At 41.9% G+C, this 18,483-nt stretch overlaps 1 pseudogene; it reads right to left on the bottom strand.

The window, feature by feature from the left end:
* Positions 1–1,646: 1,646 nt before the first annotated feature.
* LOC136468462 (tyrosine decarboxylase-like) lies at positions 1,647–12,661 on the bottom strand (annotated as a pseudogene).
* Between the last annotated feature and the right edge of the window lie 5,822 nt (positions 12,662–18,483).

Here is an 18,483-nt window from a genome sequence, read left to right as displayed (position 1 = left end):
TTGATCAAGTATTTCACCATGCCCAAAGCAACATTTTGTTCCTCGCTTGAAATTATGCCGAAATGTCGAGATAAGCCCTTATTGGTCTATCCATGATCCTTGGGCTTAAGGATTGTTGTTGCCCCTCCATTTGTGCTCCAAATCATCTATATTCTTTGCAAAGCATGTTGGGATATAAAACATGGTGACTCAAATCCTACTTGAAATTAGGATTCAAGAGAGGTATGTATATTATCTGGACTTTTAATTCTATTAGGACTTGAGCTTATGGTCAGTACTTTCATTTAGAGGGGTGACTAACTAAAGAATGAGGAAACTATGAAAAAATAAACTACCTATGAAGCTTAAGGTCTTCTTATGGATGGTAGTTCAAGATCGTCTGCAAACTGGGGTTAATTGAAACAAAAGAAGTGGAGCGGGAGTAAGAACGGCTGCCTGTGTGGAGTGGAGGAAACCACTGACCATATTTTTTTCAACTGTCATGTTGCAAAAGTTGTGTGGAGATGCTTCAAGGAAGCCTTGGGATGGGAGACCGTGCCAAATAGTGTTCAAGATATTTTTTATTACTGGATTCCTTTATGTTGTTCTAATTACCACATAAAGCTTTTCATGTTCACTATCATTTTGTGGGGTCTTTGGAATATTCACAATAAAATGGGGATTCAAAAAAGATATTTCCTAAGTCTTCTAATGAAGCTTTCTAGAAAATATATTCATATTTCTGTAGAAATGGTGCTTGTTTTTTTTTCTCGAATACGCAAGAGCATTACGTATCATTGTATTAAGAAGGTAGAAGTTTGAAATACAATAGAGACCGTTCCCGGCCCGACGGTTATCTCAAAGGGACTACATTTTGACTATGACAACCTTAGGATCCATTGGGATCAACCTAGACTACGATCTAGCTAAAGTACCAGACCGCGCTGCTCCACCAGCCATCGCCCTGGATGCTGGGAACAGCGCATCAAGCGCCTCGACGTTTGCTTCCAATAGGGTGCCCTGCAAGTACGAATCGTACGAACGCTTGGCTGCAGAGGAAGAAATGGTGCTTGTTGTTGAAGGAGGAAGATGCCAGATTTCTGGGTGAGGAGATCATGACGATGAAGGACTAGCTAGTTGCAGTTGTTTTGGAGCAAGACTAAGGATATGGAGGTGGAGGGTCTTTTGTAATTCTCTGGTGGTTTTAGTCGTAGATGCTTGCTAAGAGTTGCTTCTTTCTGTTTAGTGCTACTCGCGTTGGGTTTAGCTGTTGTCGCTGGATGTTGCTGGTAACCCCAGTTGTTTTGTTTTCTTTCGGTTGCTGTAAGACTAGTTACATTGCTTTATAAAAGCATGGTTTACCTCCGTCAAAAAAATAATACCATGGCACTAGTATATAAAAATAAATATAACCAAATATACTATATATAATTGCATGCTTGACATAGATATATAATGTTCCAAATGGTCTGGTAAGAATTACATATTTCGTGTACATACACACTTCGTTGGACCACATACACACAAAATCTTAAAATACACATATGAGGATAGCTACACATAACTTATAGCTAAATAAGAACGAATCGGTACTTAAAAAATATAAAGACCATTCTAATCTTATCACCATATGGGCTCGAGGCGAATCGGTACACATATGAGGATAGCTACACATAACTTATCACCATCTCCTCGAACGACACAGCCATGTCGACATGGCCGCGGATGTGGTCGCGCAGGCCCTCGACGCCATAGCAGCGGAGCACGAGCCACAGTTTCAGCGCGCGGAACCGGCGGGTCAGCGTCACAGACCAATCCTTGTAGTCCACGACGTCGTGCCCCTCAGCGGCCGCGTCTTTGAGGATGTACTCCTGCTCCGTGCTGAGCGCCGCGATGAGCAGCGATGGCTTCTTCACCCAGAGAACGCAGCAGTCGTTGTTGGCCAGAAGCCACTTGTGAGCATTCATGCTGAAGGAGTCCACGGCTTCGGCGCCGTCGATCAAGTGGCGGAACTCCGGGCAGACGAGCGCCGAGCCCCACTAGGTAGAAAAAGCTTTTTTAGGGGCGGCGGGTAAGAGCAGTTTTGCCGACCGCACCTATAAAAGGGTGATTAAAAATCATTGATTTATAAGGATGGTTTTTGGGTCATCCCTATAAATCGATTTGTAAGGACGGCTGGTGTTATCAGCCGCCCCTACGAATCCGATTTGTAGATGCGGCTGGATATTGAGTCACTCCTACAAATTAATTTTCAGAAACCGCGAAAAAGGAAAAAAAATAGCAATTTTTTTTAACCGAAGAGGTCCTCACCGACAGTCACACACACCCTCACTCTATGGGCTGGTGTTATCAGCCGCCCCTACGAATTAATTTTCAGAAACCGCGAAAAAAGGACAAAAAATAGCAATTTTTTTTTACCGAGATATATACTATATATAATTGCATGCTTGACATAGATATATAATGTTCCAAATGGTCTGGTAAGAATTACATATTTCGTGTACATACACACTTCGTTGGACCACGTACACACAAAATCTTAAAATACACATATGAGGATAGCTACACATAACTTATAGCTAAATAAGAACGAATCGGTACTTAAAAAATATAAAGACCATTCTAATCTTATCACCATATGGGCTCGAGGCGAATCGGTACACATATGAGGATAGCTACACATAACTTATCACCATCTCCTCGAACGACACAGCCATGTCGACATGGCCGCGGATGTGGTCGCGCAGGCCCTCGACGCCATAGCAGCGGAGCACGAGCCACAGTTTCAGCGCGCGGAACCGGCGGGTCAGCGTCACAGACCAATCCTTGTAGTCCACGACGTCGTGCCCCTCAGCGGCCGCGTCTTTGAGGATGTACTCCTGCTCCGTGCTGAGCGCCGCGATGAGCAGCGATGGCTTCTTCACCCAGAGAACGCAGCAGTCGTTGTTGGCCAGAAGCCACTTGTGAGCATTCATGCTGAAGGAGTCCACGGCTTCGGCGCCGTCGATCAAGTGGCGGAACTCCGGGCAGACGAGCGCCGAGCCCCACTAGGTAGAAAAAGCTTTTTTAGGGGCGGCGGGTAAGAGCAGTTTTGCCGACCGCATCTATAAAAGGGTGGTTAAAAATCATTGATTTATAAGGATGGTTTTTGGGTCATCCCTATAAATCGATTTGTAAGGATGGCTGGTGTTATCAGCCGCCCCTACGAATCCGATTTGTAGATGCGGCTGGATATTGAGTCGCTCCTACAAATTAATTTTCAGAAACCGCGAAAAAGGAAAAAAAAATAGCAATTTTTTTTAACCGAAGAGGTCCTCACCGACAGTCACACACACCCTCACTCTATGGGCTGGTGTTATCAGCCGCCCCTACGAATTAATTTTCAGAAACCGCGAAAAAAGGACAAAAAATAGCAATTTTTTTTTACCGAGGAGGTCCCCACCGACAGTCACACACACTCTCACTCTATGGTTGCAGCATTTTTCACGATTTTTGCACACTTTACGTCGGCTGGGATTCGAACCGATGACCTCTCTCTCGCGTCATCTCCTCTACCACAACACCTCACATTCACTTGTGTCCACAATCCATTTTGATTCTCCATGTATTATACAAAACTGAGCATAAATTGATTGTTTGAGGCCCTAAACTAATTTAAATAAAAAAGTTGTCAACTACAAAGTTTTATAACTTTTCGAGATCTACAACTTTTATTTTGATAGTTTCTCTATCCGAGGTCATTTATAAAATTTGAATTTCAAATAATAGAAATTCGAACGTAGTTTTGCATGACAAGATGGTTTCAAATGAGAAAGTTATCAAGTACAAAGTTTCATAACTTTTCAAGATATACGACTTTCATTTTTACTGTTTGTCCATCGAGGCCGTTTAAAAAATTCAAATTTCAAATTTTTAGAAATTCAAACGTAGTTTTTCTTGACAAGATGATTTCAAATCAAAAAGTTGTCAACTACAAAGTTTCATAAGTTATCGAGATCTACAACTTTTATTTTGGTTGTTTCTCCATCCGAGGTCGTTTACAAAATTTAAATTTTAAATTTTAGAAATTCAAACATAATTTCCCTTGACAAGATTTCAAATTAAAAAGTTGTCAACTATAGAGTTTCATAACTTTTCGAGATCTACAACTTCTATTTTGATCATTTATTCATCCGATACAGTGGTAGTAACATTGTTCATAAATGTTACATCTCTTATTGTTTATGAAACTATAAGAGAGATATGTAAATTTTGTGAACAATGTTATTACCACTTTATCGGATGAAGAAATGACCAAAATAAAACTTGTAGCTCTTGATAAGTTCTGCAACTTCTATGTTGATGATTTTTTCATCTGAAATCAATTAGTGTTCCAAAATAACGTTTGGCCTTCTCTATGTGCTCCTCTAGATATTGTTCCTCTTTTGCCTCTCTCTTTTTTCTATTTTTTTGTGTCGTTGTTTTTTGGAAAATTTTGATTTTTTATTTTATTTTTTTGATATTTTTTCTTCACTTAGGAGCACAAAAGAAGTAACCACAGAAAATATGAGTTCAAATAAGTGAAAGACGTGGCCTGTGAAAATTTCAGAAGACGTGATCAAAATCGACAAAAAGCTTGTGACCACGAAAAGATGATCTTGTGACCACTTTTTGACCAATCTAAAATTTTGCATATATGGAACGTCAAAAATGGAGTTCGTATGCGAAAACTAGACCAGTTTTAAGAATTGGCTCCGAATTAGAGGACAAAACGAGAACAATAATTTCAAACAGTATTTTTAAATAGTAAATGATCTCAACTGAAAAAGTTGTCAAATACAAAGTTTCATAACTTTTCGAGATCTACAACTTTCATTTTGATTGTTTCTTCATCCGATGTCGTTTACAAAATTTGAATTTTTATGCTTACTTTTTAATATTCGGCGTCCATTTGTAGAGGCACTTCATTTTTGAGCCGCCCCTACAAATCAATTTGTAGGGACGGCTGGATATTGAGCCGTCCCTATAAATCAATTTATAGGAGCGGCTGGATATCCAGCCACCCCTATAAATCGGGCCATTTATAGGGGCGGCTGATAACACCGGCCGCCCCTACAAATTCATTTATAAGGGCGGCTCATTTGGCAACCATTTGTAGGGGCGGCTCTATCACCAGCCGCCCCTACAAAAAATTCGTCCCGTTGCTAAAAAAACATTTTCTATGTAGTGCCCGCGTAGGCCGCATCCACGTGGACCCAGACACCGTGCGTCGCCGCGACGGCGCACAGCTCTCGGATAGGGTCCACGGCCGTGGTCTGAGTGGTTCCGATCGTCGCGCACAGGAAGAGCGGGACCAACCCGGCGTCCACGTCTGCTTGCATGGCAGCCTACAGCTCGGTTGGCGAGAGCGCGAACATGTCGTCACGGTATGTGGCGATCTCACGCGGCAGTTGTTGCGGTGGATGCCGTCTATATGTACTGCCTTGCGGAAGGCGAAGTGTGTCTAGTCGGAACAGTACACGAAGAGGTCTCCGATCCTCCCGCTACCAATGTCCGCGAGCTTCCGGTCCCTCGCGGCGACAATGGCGTAGAGGATGGCCTCGCACGTGGTGTCGAGAAGCGTGCCTCCTCTGCCACCGCAAAACATCAGGCTCTCGGGCAGGTGGAGCGCCTTGCCGAGCCAGTCCACGATGACCATCTCCAGCTCCGTGGCGGCTAGCGAGGCAGCCCACGTGAAAGGAACGACGCTGATGCCGGCCGTGAGGGCCTCGCCGAGGGCACCGACGGTGCTGCTGGACACGGGGAAGTGCACGAAGTGGCGGGCGCTCTGCCAGTGCGTCATGCTAGGCAGGATAAGGTCATGGACGTCTCGTAGCGCGGTACCAAACGCGTCAGACTCCGGACGCGACGGTGCGTTCGCGGGGAGCTGGTGGCGCATGCAAGAAGCCGGGGTTGACGCTGGGGTGCACGAGGTAGTCGTCCATGCGGGCGTAGTAGTCGGCAATGAAGTCAATGACCTGGTGGCCCTGCCGGCGGAACTCGTTGGGGTCGAGCAAGCAGGAGTGCTATGGCGGCACATTTTTCGCTCCCGCAGGAAGGACGGCGCCGTTCTGTGGGGCGCCATTGTTGGTGTAGAAGTGTGATGCGGGGCCATGGATGAACTAGTGCTCCGATTAGCGACACCTTCTGCTCGTTGTAGAAGTGAGAGTAAGAAGATGTGGTAAATATCGAGAGACTGATGCATGAAATACCACTACCACAGGAACAATTTTTAGCGACGGGGGAATTTTTTTTAGGGACGGCTCCACCACCAATTGCCCCTATGGTAGATGAGCTCAGGTCCCACTATTTTAGCCGCCCCTATAAATCTAACAGTAGGGGTGGCTGGTGATATGAGCCGCCCCTAGAAATAGGTAGATTTGTAGGGACGGCTCACTCACCAGCCGCCCCTACTGTTCGATTTGTACGGGCAGCTCAATCACCAGTCGCTCCTATAAATGTTCGCTGTATAAATGACTATAGCCTCATTTTTCCTCCTTGGGTCACTCACTCTTATCCAACAAAAAAAGGCTTGGGAGGCCTTGGGCACCTCCCAAAAATTGGTCTACTAAGGGGGGAAATATTTTGGTCTTAAATCTTTTGGTGGAGAGGTTGTAGAAGGTAAGAAAATGCTATTCCACACTTTTTTTTGAAGTTTTAATGGTCGGTTAGTTAGTGATTAGAGTTTTGCTTTTCTCTCTCTTCTATGGTGCTTGAGCTACTTATGAAGTAAATTAGATCCAAGTTTTGAATGTACTAGGGTAAATTAGGTAGGGGAACAAGATCATACCCTTATTTGGTTCATGTTTCTTGATTTTTAATGAACAATTAGTTAGTTTTATGGATGTTTCATGCGCATGTAGATCTAGATCTAGATTTAGGGTTTGGTTTTTTATTAATTTCGTTTTTGTAAATTTATGTTTGACAAAATTGTACTAGGGTTTGCATGAAAAATATTGGATAAAATATAATTGTTGCTAATTGTTGTCTTCAAAATTATTTATTGTAACCAACAAATATGTATTTTAATTATTTATGGATAAATATGCCATTAATTAAGTTTCCTCTACCATGGTGTGTTTGTATGCTTTATGTAATTATATTTGATTTATATTCATATATATATATATATCTGAAGTATATACAATTATTCTCAAGTAATTATTAATTTGATTCATTTTTATATATATCTGAATAAGTAGTCCTTTAATGTTTGTTTTGTTGTTATTGTAAAAGATGGAGTACATGAACTCTTGTATGTATAGTTCGTTAAGGTTCAAGGCAGGTTTCTATGAAGAGTTGGATAAATTTATTGAAGCCGCAGAGAAGCATTCAACGACATTGATAGAGAATAAGGAATAATTATTTGTTCCTATAAAGATTGTAAGAACCATATAGCATGGACAGATATGAGTATCATTAGATCACATTTGATTATGCGAGGATTTGTTGAGGACTACATAGTGTGGATTCATCATGGTGAAACAGTTATTGTTAATAATGAGGATGAGGAGGAATACAACGACAAAACCCTGGAATCCCTGTCTCGATATTCAGCAGAACTTGATGCACGAATGGATCCCGAGTTTGGCAATGAATAATATGGTGATGCTAGTGGTTGAGATGGTAACAACGAAAGTGGTGCAAATAATGATGGCGGAGGATGTGTCGATGATGAAGATGATTTAGAGGACATGATTCGAGTTCTTGGACCAGATATTTTACTAAAGAGCCCGAAAGATCTAGAAATTTTGAAAGGGTAAAAAAGCATCAAAGGAGGTTGTGCATGGCGTTGAAACGGGTTGTCCGACACACTGGACATTGCTACGTCTTGTGCTTGAGCTACTCATCCTGAAGACTAAGTACGGCTGGTCAGACTGTAGTTTCAATGATGTATTGCGTCTCCTGTCATGGATGCTGCCACAACCAAACTCAGTTCCCACCAACACATACCAAGCGAAGAAGGTCGTAAGTCCATTGATAATAGGGGTTGAAAAAAATCCATGCATGCCCCAACCATTGTATCATTTTTCATGGCAAAATGTTCAAGTCACTAGATAAATATCCCCGGTGTGGGGCCAGCCGGTACAAAACAATGACCTTTATGGTGGGGATGAAGCCTCCATAGAGAAAAAGAGGAATAAGAAGGGTACAAAAAGGGGGTACAAGAATCTTAGCCCCTAGAGGATACTCCATTAGGCAATAATGCAAAGTAGAGAAGAATTCATGCCTTGATAATGTGGTACCTGCATGTGACCGACCGCTTGAGACATATCTTCCTAAACCCTAAAGAAGCCGCACTCATGACATGGTGGGATGATGATAAGATTGCACACTGGGCTGATTGTAGTCAGTGGTAAAGGATCAATAAGAAGCACAAAGAATTCAGCGATGACCCAAGAAATGTACGGTTTGGCTTGAGCACCGATGGAATGAATCCCTTCAATAAGAGGATGAGCGACCACAACACTTGGCCAGTGATCTTGATCATGTACAACATCCTAATGTGGTTGTGTCAGAAGAGAAAGTACCTTCTCCTCACTATTCTTATTTCTGGCCCTAAACAACCAGGCATTGATATAGACGTATTCCTCGAGCCTTTGATACAAGAAATGGAGAGGCTATAGAGACATGGGGAGCCAATGTACGATGTGTTCCAAAAGGAGGACTTCATATGTAGAGCAATAATATTTGATACTACCACTAATTGCCCCATACTGTTTGCTTTGTCTAAACAGATCAAAGGGAAGACATGATGCTTAGTTTGTTTGGATGGTACTACATGGGTGTTCCTGGATGCATCCAAGAAGATAGTTTACCTAAGAAACCGGCGCTTCTTAAAGACAAGTAACAAGTACCATAATAAATTATTCTTTAGATTTTATGACAATACCCCAAAGATTGAACCCCCTCTAGAGAGACGTCATAACAGAGAACGCGTGTACAGAATGGTGAAAAACATATGCATCGTCTATGGAAAGAAGAATTCAGATGGGACGAACAGAGATAGAAGCACACCTTCTATCGAAGGCTTTCGTTTCAAGAAACAATCAATCTTCTTTCAATATCTGCCGTATTGGCTAGACTTGGAGGTCTCCCATGCTATTGATGTCATGCACATGCAGAAGAATGCCTTTGAGAGTCTTATTGCTACCTTGATAGACACAGGCAAGTCAAAGGATGGTCTGAAATCATGGAAAGACATGGTGTAGCTAAACATGATGCAACAGCTTCACTCGGTATCTGAGGCTAATGGAAAATACACTCTGCTCACGGCGTGCTTCAACCTAACACCAAAAAAGAAGAGAGCTATATGCACTTTTCTAAGGGGGGTCAAAGTCCCGACTGGGTTTTCGACGAATGTGAAGAAGCTAGTGTCGATGAAAGACTTATCAATAACACACTACAAGGCTCATGATTGTCATGTGATGCTGACAGTGTTTCTACCTATTGCAATCAGAGCTATAAAGCTAGAGTTCTTAAAAATGGCCATCACCCGTATGTGCTACTTCTTTTTGAAGATCTCATAGAAGATGAGCTGAGTGACCTACATGAATTTGTGGTGGAGACATAAAACCAACTAGAGATGTGTTTACCTCCTGCTTTTTTTATATAATGCCACATCTCATGATTCACATGGTTCATCAGATACAGGCGTTGGGCCCTTGCTACTTGCATGAAATGTGGTCCTATGAGCGGTTTATGTTGGTTCTAAGCCGATACATGCATAATCGAGCATACCTAGAGGGCTCCATGATAGAGGGTTACAGTACTAAAGAAGTCGTCGAGTGCTATCAAGAGTACCTAAAAGTACATAAAAGGATTGGTAAACCCAATTCTCGTCATAAGGGTAGGCTAGCTAGGAAGGGCACCAGTGGTAGAAAAGTGTTCATCGACCATGATTATAAAGAATTGAGTCGGGAGCATTACAGTGTCTTACAGAGTACACAATTGATGCAACCATACATTGATAAACACTTCTATCATTATGGCAGAGAGAAATGGTCGTTCAGATAATTGGGTCATGAAACAGCACAAGCAATGACTAAATACATGATTGAAGGACCAAAACATACTGCCTGGAGAAACCATAGACTCTATTACCATTAGTAGGTTGGCGGAGGGGCCATCGAGACAAGTGACATCTTGAAAAGCTTATGACATCAATGGGTACACGTACTATACCCACGCAAAGAATAGTAAATATGTGAACCAAAACAACGGCATTCGAATAGAAGCTCTCGATGGAGTGGGGCGAAAGATCCAATGCTTTGGCATCATTGAAAAGATATGAGAACTTGACTATGGAAGGGATATAATGGTGGCCCTATTTCGATGACACTGGATTAAACAACACCAACTGAACGAGATTAGATTGAGAGTCCTAGACCTCATGAATCTAGGCTACCAAGATGACCCTTGGGTGCTCGCTTCACATGTCACACAAGTTTTCTATATGCCTGGCCCACAAAGTAACCTCCCCCCAAAGAAGAAGATAAAGCATGGGGTTGCCTCCGGGAAACAGCACATTATCAAAGTTGATGGCGTGGACGATGTTGAAGCTTACAATAACTATGATGAGATGCCGCTATTCACAGACTTTCCTAAGAAGATCAGTGTTGTGGAAAAGAATCTGCTCAAAGACATATTGCCATGGGAATGAAAAGGTGTTAAGAAAAAAGTTGTTATAGCAGGCTAGCTAATTGTTGAACGTGGAGTATTTGTGTAAGTGTGTGTGTTTGTAAGACTTCATTTATGTATGTGCGTGAGACTATATATTTATGTATGTGTGTGAGACTATATTTATGCATGTGTGTGAGACTACCCTTTGCAACATCCAGATGAACCTATTGCAAAATCCACTCTATTACTGCTAAAACAGCTGTAACACGTAGACACTTGAAACATGCACTTATTACTACTACAACATGTTCGGACTACTATTGAAACACTTAAAACAAGCACTTAACATTTTATGAAATGAAGAAATGACCAAAATAAAAGTTAGAGATCTTGACGAGTTATACAACTTTTATATTCATCACCTTTACAGCTGGAATCATTTAGTGGTTGAAAATCAGGTTTAAAGTTGTCATTTTCTAAAATTCAAAATTTGAATTATCCAAACTTAGTGGCAAAGATAGATGACCAGACTAAAATGATAGAGCATGATTTTAGAAAATTTTAGGAAAAAAAACCCATCACATTTGGAGTTAGTATGAGGGAAAAAAACTAGTTACAAGTTTTAGCCATAGATTAAAAAGAGAAATCACACTTGTTCATCATTGATCATCATGAACAGTTGTTATTTTTCTTTTTAATCTCTGGATAAAATTTGTAACTAGTCTTTCTCCCTCGTAATCACTCCAAATATGATAATTTTTTTCCTAAAATTTTCTAAAATCATGCCCTATCAAGTTACTATGTTGATTTGGTTATTTTTTCGTTTGACAAAGTTTGAGCAATTCAAATTTTCAAATTTAAAAAAATAATAAGTTCTAATAAGATTTTGAAACACCAAATGATTTCAGCTAAAAAAGTGATGAATACCAAAGATGTATAAATCATCAAGACCTACAACTTTTATTTTGATCATTTCTTCATCTGATAAAGTGATAGCAAACATTGTTCACAAATCAACATATCTCTCGTATAGTTCATGAAATTATGAGTGATATGTGAATTTGTGAACAATATATACTAATATTTTATTAAATGAAGAAGTGAACAAAATAAAGTTCTAGATAGCGATGAGTTCAACAACTTTTATGTTTACGACTTTTGTAGTTGAAATCATTTAAGGTTTTAAATTTTTATTTGAATTTGTCATTTATTGAAATTCAAAATTTGAACTTTTTAAATTTTATCAAATGAAAAGATGACCAAAATAAAAAATTTAGATAGTGATGTGTTTGACAACTTTTATGTTCATGACTTTCTTATTTAAAATCATTTAAGGTTTCAAAATCTTATTTGAAGTTGAAATTTATTGAAATTCAAAATTTGAACTGTTCAAATTTGGTCAAATGAAAAGATGACCAAAATATAAGCTGTACATCTTGATGAGTTCTACAACTTTAATGTTTACAAAATTTTCATTTGAGGTCATTTAGTGAAGATGAAATTGTTTTAGTTGTTTTAAATTTTAAATTTTAAATTTTAAAATATTATTTTTATAAAGAACAAAATATAGAATTATATATTTTCTATATAAAAATATATATATATAGAATAATCAAAAAACAAATATATATAGTTATATAGAAAAAAATGAATATATAGAACAAGTAATAAAAATAAATTAAAAAATATTTGTAGGGGCGGCTTAGTCACGAATCGTCCCTACAAATGCATTTGTTGGGGTGGCTCACTCTCCAGCTGCCCCTAAAAATCATCCCCAGTATAAATGTAGGGCTCGTGGGGAGGCCAAAATGTTGGGCGCTCTTCTTCCTTGTGGACGTCGTCAGGCTACCAAAATCGCCGCTGTCACCGCCATTGTCTCCGTGCCGTAGCGTCGCTTCCTCTCACCTTCGCCGGCCTGTGCGTGCCCAACCTTGCGCTCTGGCAGTGTGGCAGAACTGTTCGAAATAACGCAGTTACGGAGGCTCTTGTCTTCTACTGACACTAAGCACCCCGAGAGCGAGCTACATCGGGTGGGTTCCATCGGGCACACCCCAAGGGAGAGCCCGAATAATCTATATTTTTCCCTAAGGATCCAATAATGAGAACTAGTAATAATACTTAGTTCATTTTATACATCTAGAGTTCTCAGAAATATAATATTACAGCACCAAATTTAGAGTGTGAAAATTTAACAACGGATTAAAAAGAAACATCTATCGATAATAAGCAAGGATCCATCTGTGCTCACCCAAAAAATCCTTCACACAACGGCTACGTCTCAAGCAGTACCTGCAATGGGGGTAAATAAACCCTGAGTACACAATATACTCGCAAGACATATCCGACTAGTGGGAATAATTTTCCGACTCTAAGAGATATGATAAGCTTTATGGTTTGCTGGTTTCCTTTTTGCATAAAGCAATATTAATAGTGAATCCTTATTTATGTTATTATTACAGTTATGATTAATTCATTATCTAGCCATTCTAGGTAAGCATCTGTTCTACTTTCAAGCAAGAGTTAAGCAACAATTCCAGTTCTTCACCTTTTATCTTTCAGTTTTTACTACGGTGCTAGAGTTTAGACAAGTCGAACCGACATGGTAGCTATTCGCAAATCAATGTGCCCAGTTGGGTACCTCGAAACACACGCTCCATTTGTACCCCAGGCATAAGTAGGACCAACTCACCACTCTCCTATCAAGGGGTCAAGGTCCCCATCCAAACTTGGACTCTAAGCCCCCACTCCTGAGTTCTAAACTCAGTGCGGTGCTTAGACCTCCACCATCCCCGTCTCCAATCAGTCAGTCCAGAAAGAGCCAGAACCCACAATAAGAGAGCAACAAGCATTCTCTGTGTCCATACCCAAGTATGTGCTCGGGATAATAAATCTGTGACTTGCCTAGCATCCATTGCAACGGCCGGTCCTTAACCGACACAGACAGAGAAAAAGTGTAACCAAGCTATGCCCCGTTGGCCATAGGGCACAATCTCTTACACCCACCAATATCCAAACCATATCCCTGCCCGGTCTCCATTTTCCTTTTCACCATTTTATCATGAGTGATAATAATCACCTATTGTGAGTAACGATAGGTTACTCACGCTACCGACATCCTAAGCATAGCAGCTACTCGACCTATACTAGTAGGACTCATAGGTGGATATATTTATACATGTAGTTTCCATAAAATGCCTATAACTTAAATACACATCATATATATTCAGTGATCATTCAAAATAAGGGTTATACATCGGGGCTTGCCTTGGTCAGGCAGTGTATCAACAAAGTCAGCAACGAATGGCTCTAGGGCTCCCTCCTATACGAGAATCTCCTCCTCGTACTCCTAAATAATCTCCTTGTAGTCCTATTCATCCATAGGCATAGACTCTACCAACTCGTTATCTACATACATGAAATAATGATGCAACACTTATTAATATGGCAACAACAACTCTTAAAATACGAATACACCTATTAAGCTACTAAGCTAGTTGTACCGACTAAGGCGCTAAGTTACCTATTGTTATCACTAACAAGTATGAAACATGGCATGTACTATCTTAGCAACTAAAGGCATTCTTACTCTTAATACCGATTTACTATATGTATACTAAAACAAGGAGTACTAGCTACTCAATTTATCAACCTACTCAAGGGCTACAAAAATTATAGTGAGCACATAATAATCTAATGAACCTACTATAAAAATTTCATGGCTAAAGCTATCACTAATTTGCCACAAAAATTCCTACAAATATTAAGCTAAATAATACTAAGCTCTCCTAAATGAATTAATGAATCTATCATTATCACAGATAACTGTAAACTAACTACACCAACAGCTAGATAGCTTTTTTAGGAACCTAACAAATTTTGTTTCACTATTTTTGTACATCTACAGAATTTACTATAATTTTTTATTTTCAGCTTAAAACTAAATTGAATAAACCTTTACTAATTCACTGGAAAATGAAAAACTGAATCCACCGCGTGGCCCGCGAGCGAGCAGTGCGACCCACTCTCGTGCATCGTGCGTGCGCACACACAGCACACTAGCGTGGCCCACGCGCGATAGTGGCCCACAGAGGGAAGACCCGCGCGCGCCGACGCTTATGCAAAAGAGCCCTTAGCTTTCAACTAAATGGACCCACAGTCCTATCTACTATTTCACTCTCTCTCTCTCTCTCTCTCTGACGCTCTCACTAATCCCCGATTTACTTTGAATTCCTGTTTCAAAGTCCCTGGCCGGAACTTATTAGAGGTCACGACATCTTTGGCCAAACGACGATGAGCACATACCTCCTCGGCAGCAAACATCACCACCGTGACACTCTTCATCCCAAGCACAGTCGATAGAGGTATAAAACACCATGATTAGTGCCACACAGAGGCGTGGCCATGCACCACGACGGGGTTTGGCCACGGTGACACTGACGCCCATGACAACATCTAGCGTAGCACTACCATCACTACCTAGCCTCCATGCCTAGAGTACTGATAACATTTTAGAGGTCCTAGATATACCTGTTCTACTCCCAAACAAGCCGGCCATGGATACAGCATCTACACCATGTTCGTCGGAGGCAGCCACGTGCTCCGGTGAGCCTTGGCCCTAACCGATTCAACCATCTACCCTAGGAGCAAGAGGGCCTCACCAGAGATGTGTAGGACGCCCTAGATGAAGTCATGAGGCTCAGCAAGGTGGTTGGCCATGTGCGCGGGGTTGCTCTGGTTCACAGCAAGCACGACAACGACGTTCTTGGTGACTCACTACACTCCTAGTGAAACTATTTCATAGGAGAGGCCACCAAGTCAAGAAGACGCAAAAGCACCACTCAATTGAGGTAAAGGGGCAAGGAACGATGCCCTGGTCGAGCACCCACCCCGATGGCCATGGCGGACTGCCACAAGGGAAAAGCTTCGAAGTACCTCATTAGAGGATGAAAGCTCGTCGGGTCGACTCCAATCGCGAGCTAACCACTAGAGCTAGTTGGGTGCATGGTTAATTGGACAGAGGTAGATGATGCGAGGCCAATTAGGTGGATGACGCCATTCGGTCTTAAGGTGGTCGACGGCGGGGGGAAACCTCTAATTGAAGCCCGACACCATATGGCTACAGCAGTGGCAGGCTTGGTGTGAAGCTAGGCTCCAATTCAAGCTCTAGGCATGTGCAATTACACAGATGGGGACAAGCTATGCGGGTTGGCCTTGGTGTGGCTCAGCCGGCCGGCACGACGCCATTCAAGGCGACTGTGATGGGAGCATGGTGTGGCACAGCCACTAAATGGGAAAGGACAATGGTGTGACGGATGATGGCTCCACGTGCGCGTACGAGGCCAACACAATGATGTGCGACTGCAGTGCTTTGACTCGCAAGACGACGGCGCCCAAGCCACGTGACGGCGCAGCAAGCGCGAGTAGCAGCGGCAGTGACAATGCGACGCAAGTGATGTGAGCGCACGCGAGGTGACAACACAATGCAGAGGCACGTGCGCATGCTGGCGACGATGGCAGCAATGTTGGTAGAGCGGCCAGGCTCACCGGCCCCTAGCGTCCCACTGAGCGCGACGCGCGCGTGAGTCGTGTGCGTGCGTGAGCACGGCAGCAGTGATGCGGAGCTCGCGCGACGGTGCTCTTGTGCGCATGCGTGGATGAGCGGCGACGTCGGGCCGAGGCACGGTGACCACGCCTAGACGCTGAAATAGGCGGTAACGTGCCATGCACAATTTTTAAAGCGCCCCAAAAATCTAACTCGATGCTTTAATTGCTAAACCACCTATTTTACACTCGAGATGGCATGTTAGGCTACTAAAATAAGCCCTAGGACCATACCACTATTTAACCCAATTCTTCTACAAGAATTGCCGAACTTAGCTTCGTCAAAGCGTTTCCCGACTTAGGAAATTCGACTAAGTCTCGATCAGATTCGCGTCAAATTTGATTTCCAAGCTATTCAGTACGCTAGCTAGTGAATTCCTTTCGCGACCTCAAGTATTTCATCGTCACCTACAAAGTTTGTACTACAAACTTTATTAAAATTCTGTATATACGTTCTATAGCATTTTTGCTTAATAAAAATTAATTTAAAACCCTAAGTAATGTAACGCGACATTGAAATGTAACTTTCGTTTCGCGTTTCTGTCGATCGTTTCGAGTTACAGGAATTAATTTACACACTATTTTACATACACTATCACATAAACATGATGCCCATGCAGTGTTTTAGCAAAAATTTACAGTGTAACACCGAGGGTGTTACAGGCAGTCCTTCCCACTCTTCCACTTCGTCCTTCATGCCTTGGAGGTCCACAAGGTCCTGCTGCTAACCCTAGGCTCGACCGTCTTCCTTGGCTCCATCCGCCGCTGGGACCCACTATGGAACCTTAGCCATGGGTGATGACATCCACCGCCAAATGTCGTCTTCCCTTGAGCCCCCTCCTCCCTCTCCACCAGACCTAGGTGCCGTGCAGCCCCAAGCCCCCCTCCTCCATCTCCACCAGAGGCCTGACCTCGCGGTGGCGCACTAGAGCAGCAGCACACGGGGAGTCACTAGTTTGGAGGAGCGATGCACCCATCCCTCTGACTCCGACAAGCTCCCTCCTTACCCGTAAGAACTTCCTCAGCTCTAAAGTTCTTTGTGGAGGAAGTGCGGTACCCAGAGTGGAGTTGCATCAAGGTGTAATTGTGGAACTTCAGTTTCTAGAATCTTGAGGTACGTTGTAAACATTTATCTTGTGGTAACTCATGGTCTAGGGTGTCAATTGCTCTAGAGGCCTATGCGAATAAAACCCATGTAGTTGAAAAATCCTTTGGTTATGTGCATCAAAGTGTTAGTGTATATTTGTACTGATTTTTTTGGCTCATGTAGGACAATGATACAGAGCTCTTACAAAAATATCTATGCATCTATTTGTTAGCTTTACCCACTTTGACTAGTCTTGGATGGTAGAAAATTTGGGCTGGAGCTCTTACAACTAGTTATAGTCATCACTAAAAAAATTAGCCCACTTATTAACTCCCAATTTAGATGGGTTGGAGCTAAAAATTAGCTGGCTAACAATTACTGGCGACCTGGCAAGTGGCAACTACATTTACATGGGTGCCATGCTTTTGAAAGCAGATATAGACCTGGTACAACATTTAGTAGTCCCATAGTCCCGCATGCAGCAGTTAAGAAGCCCAAAGTTGAGTAGTTTACCACAGATCTAGTAAATAGTTAGGCATGGCGAATCAATGCACCATCCTACTATTATTGCTTTTTCATGTGTTCAGAGTCCAAACTATGAAGTTTACTTTACTGAATGGATCTAGGTTCTAGTAGGAATTATTTATTCCTTGATGACATTATGTTTTTTTAAATATATGGGATTTACCGATTTATGGGGTGTTTGGCTTGTGGAATGAGGTAGTCCATCATCATCTCACTCCTTAATTTTGTTTGGTTTGTGGAATGAAATAAGTTGATGCATTATCATTCCATTCCTCACAAACTAGTAATTAGTACTAATATGAGGAATGAAGTCATTCCATTAAATTTGAGGGATGGATTCATGATGCATCACCTTGTCTAGAATGGATTGATTCTCCAAATCAAACACTCCCATTAGCATGTCAAAATAAATTATTAATCTAACTTGAGGTTTGGTGATTTCTACAGGCCATGTGTCTGTGATACAACCATCCTCAGAAGCTTAACCTACAACTAGGCTCTCCCTCCACCTAGCATTTTCCTTAAATCACCAGGCGCTGTTAAATTCTGCAGTGCTGTAACTGAGTTCCACCATCTCACCGCTCATCTTTGGTCCTCCTCCCTAAGCTCATCCTAGGTTTGCTTGTGATCTTGCATGTGCACTACCTCCT

This window comes from Miscanthus floridulus, chromosome 1 (assembly GCF_019320115.1).
Source record: "Miscanthus floridulus cultivar M001 chromosome 1, ASM1932011v1, whole genome shotgun sequence".
In the NCBI taxonomy this organism is placed as follows: Eukaryota; Viridiplantae; Streptophyta; class Magnoliopsida; order Poales; family Poaceae; genus Miscanthus; species Miscanthus floridulus.
The sequence above is the reverse complement of the archived record's forward strand: the minus strand, read 5'-3'. Positions and strand labels throughout refer to the sequence as shown.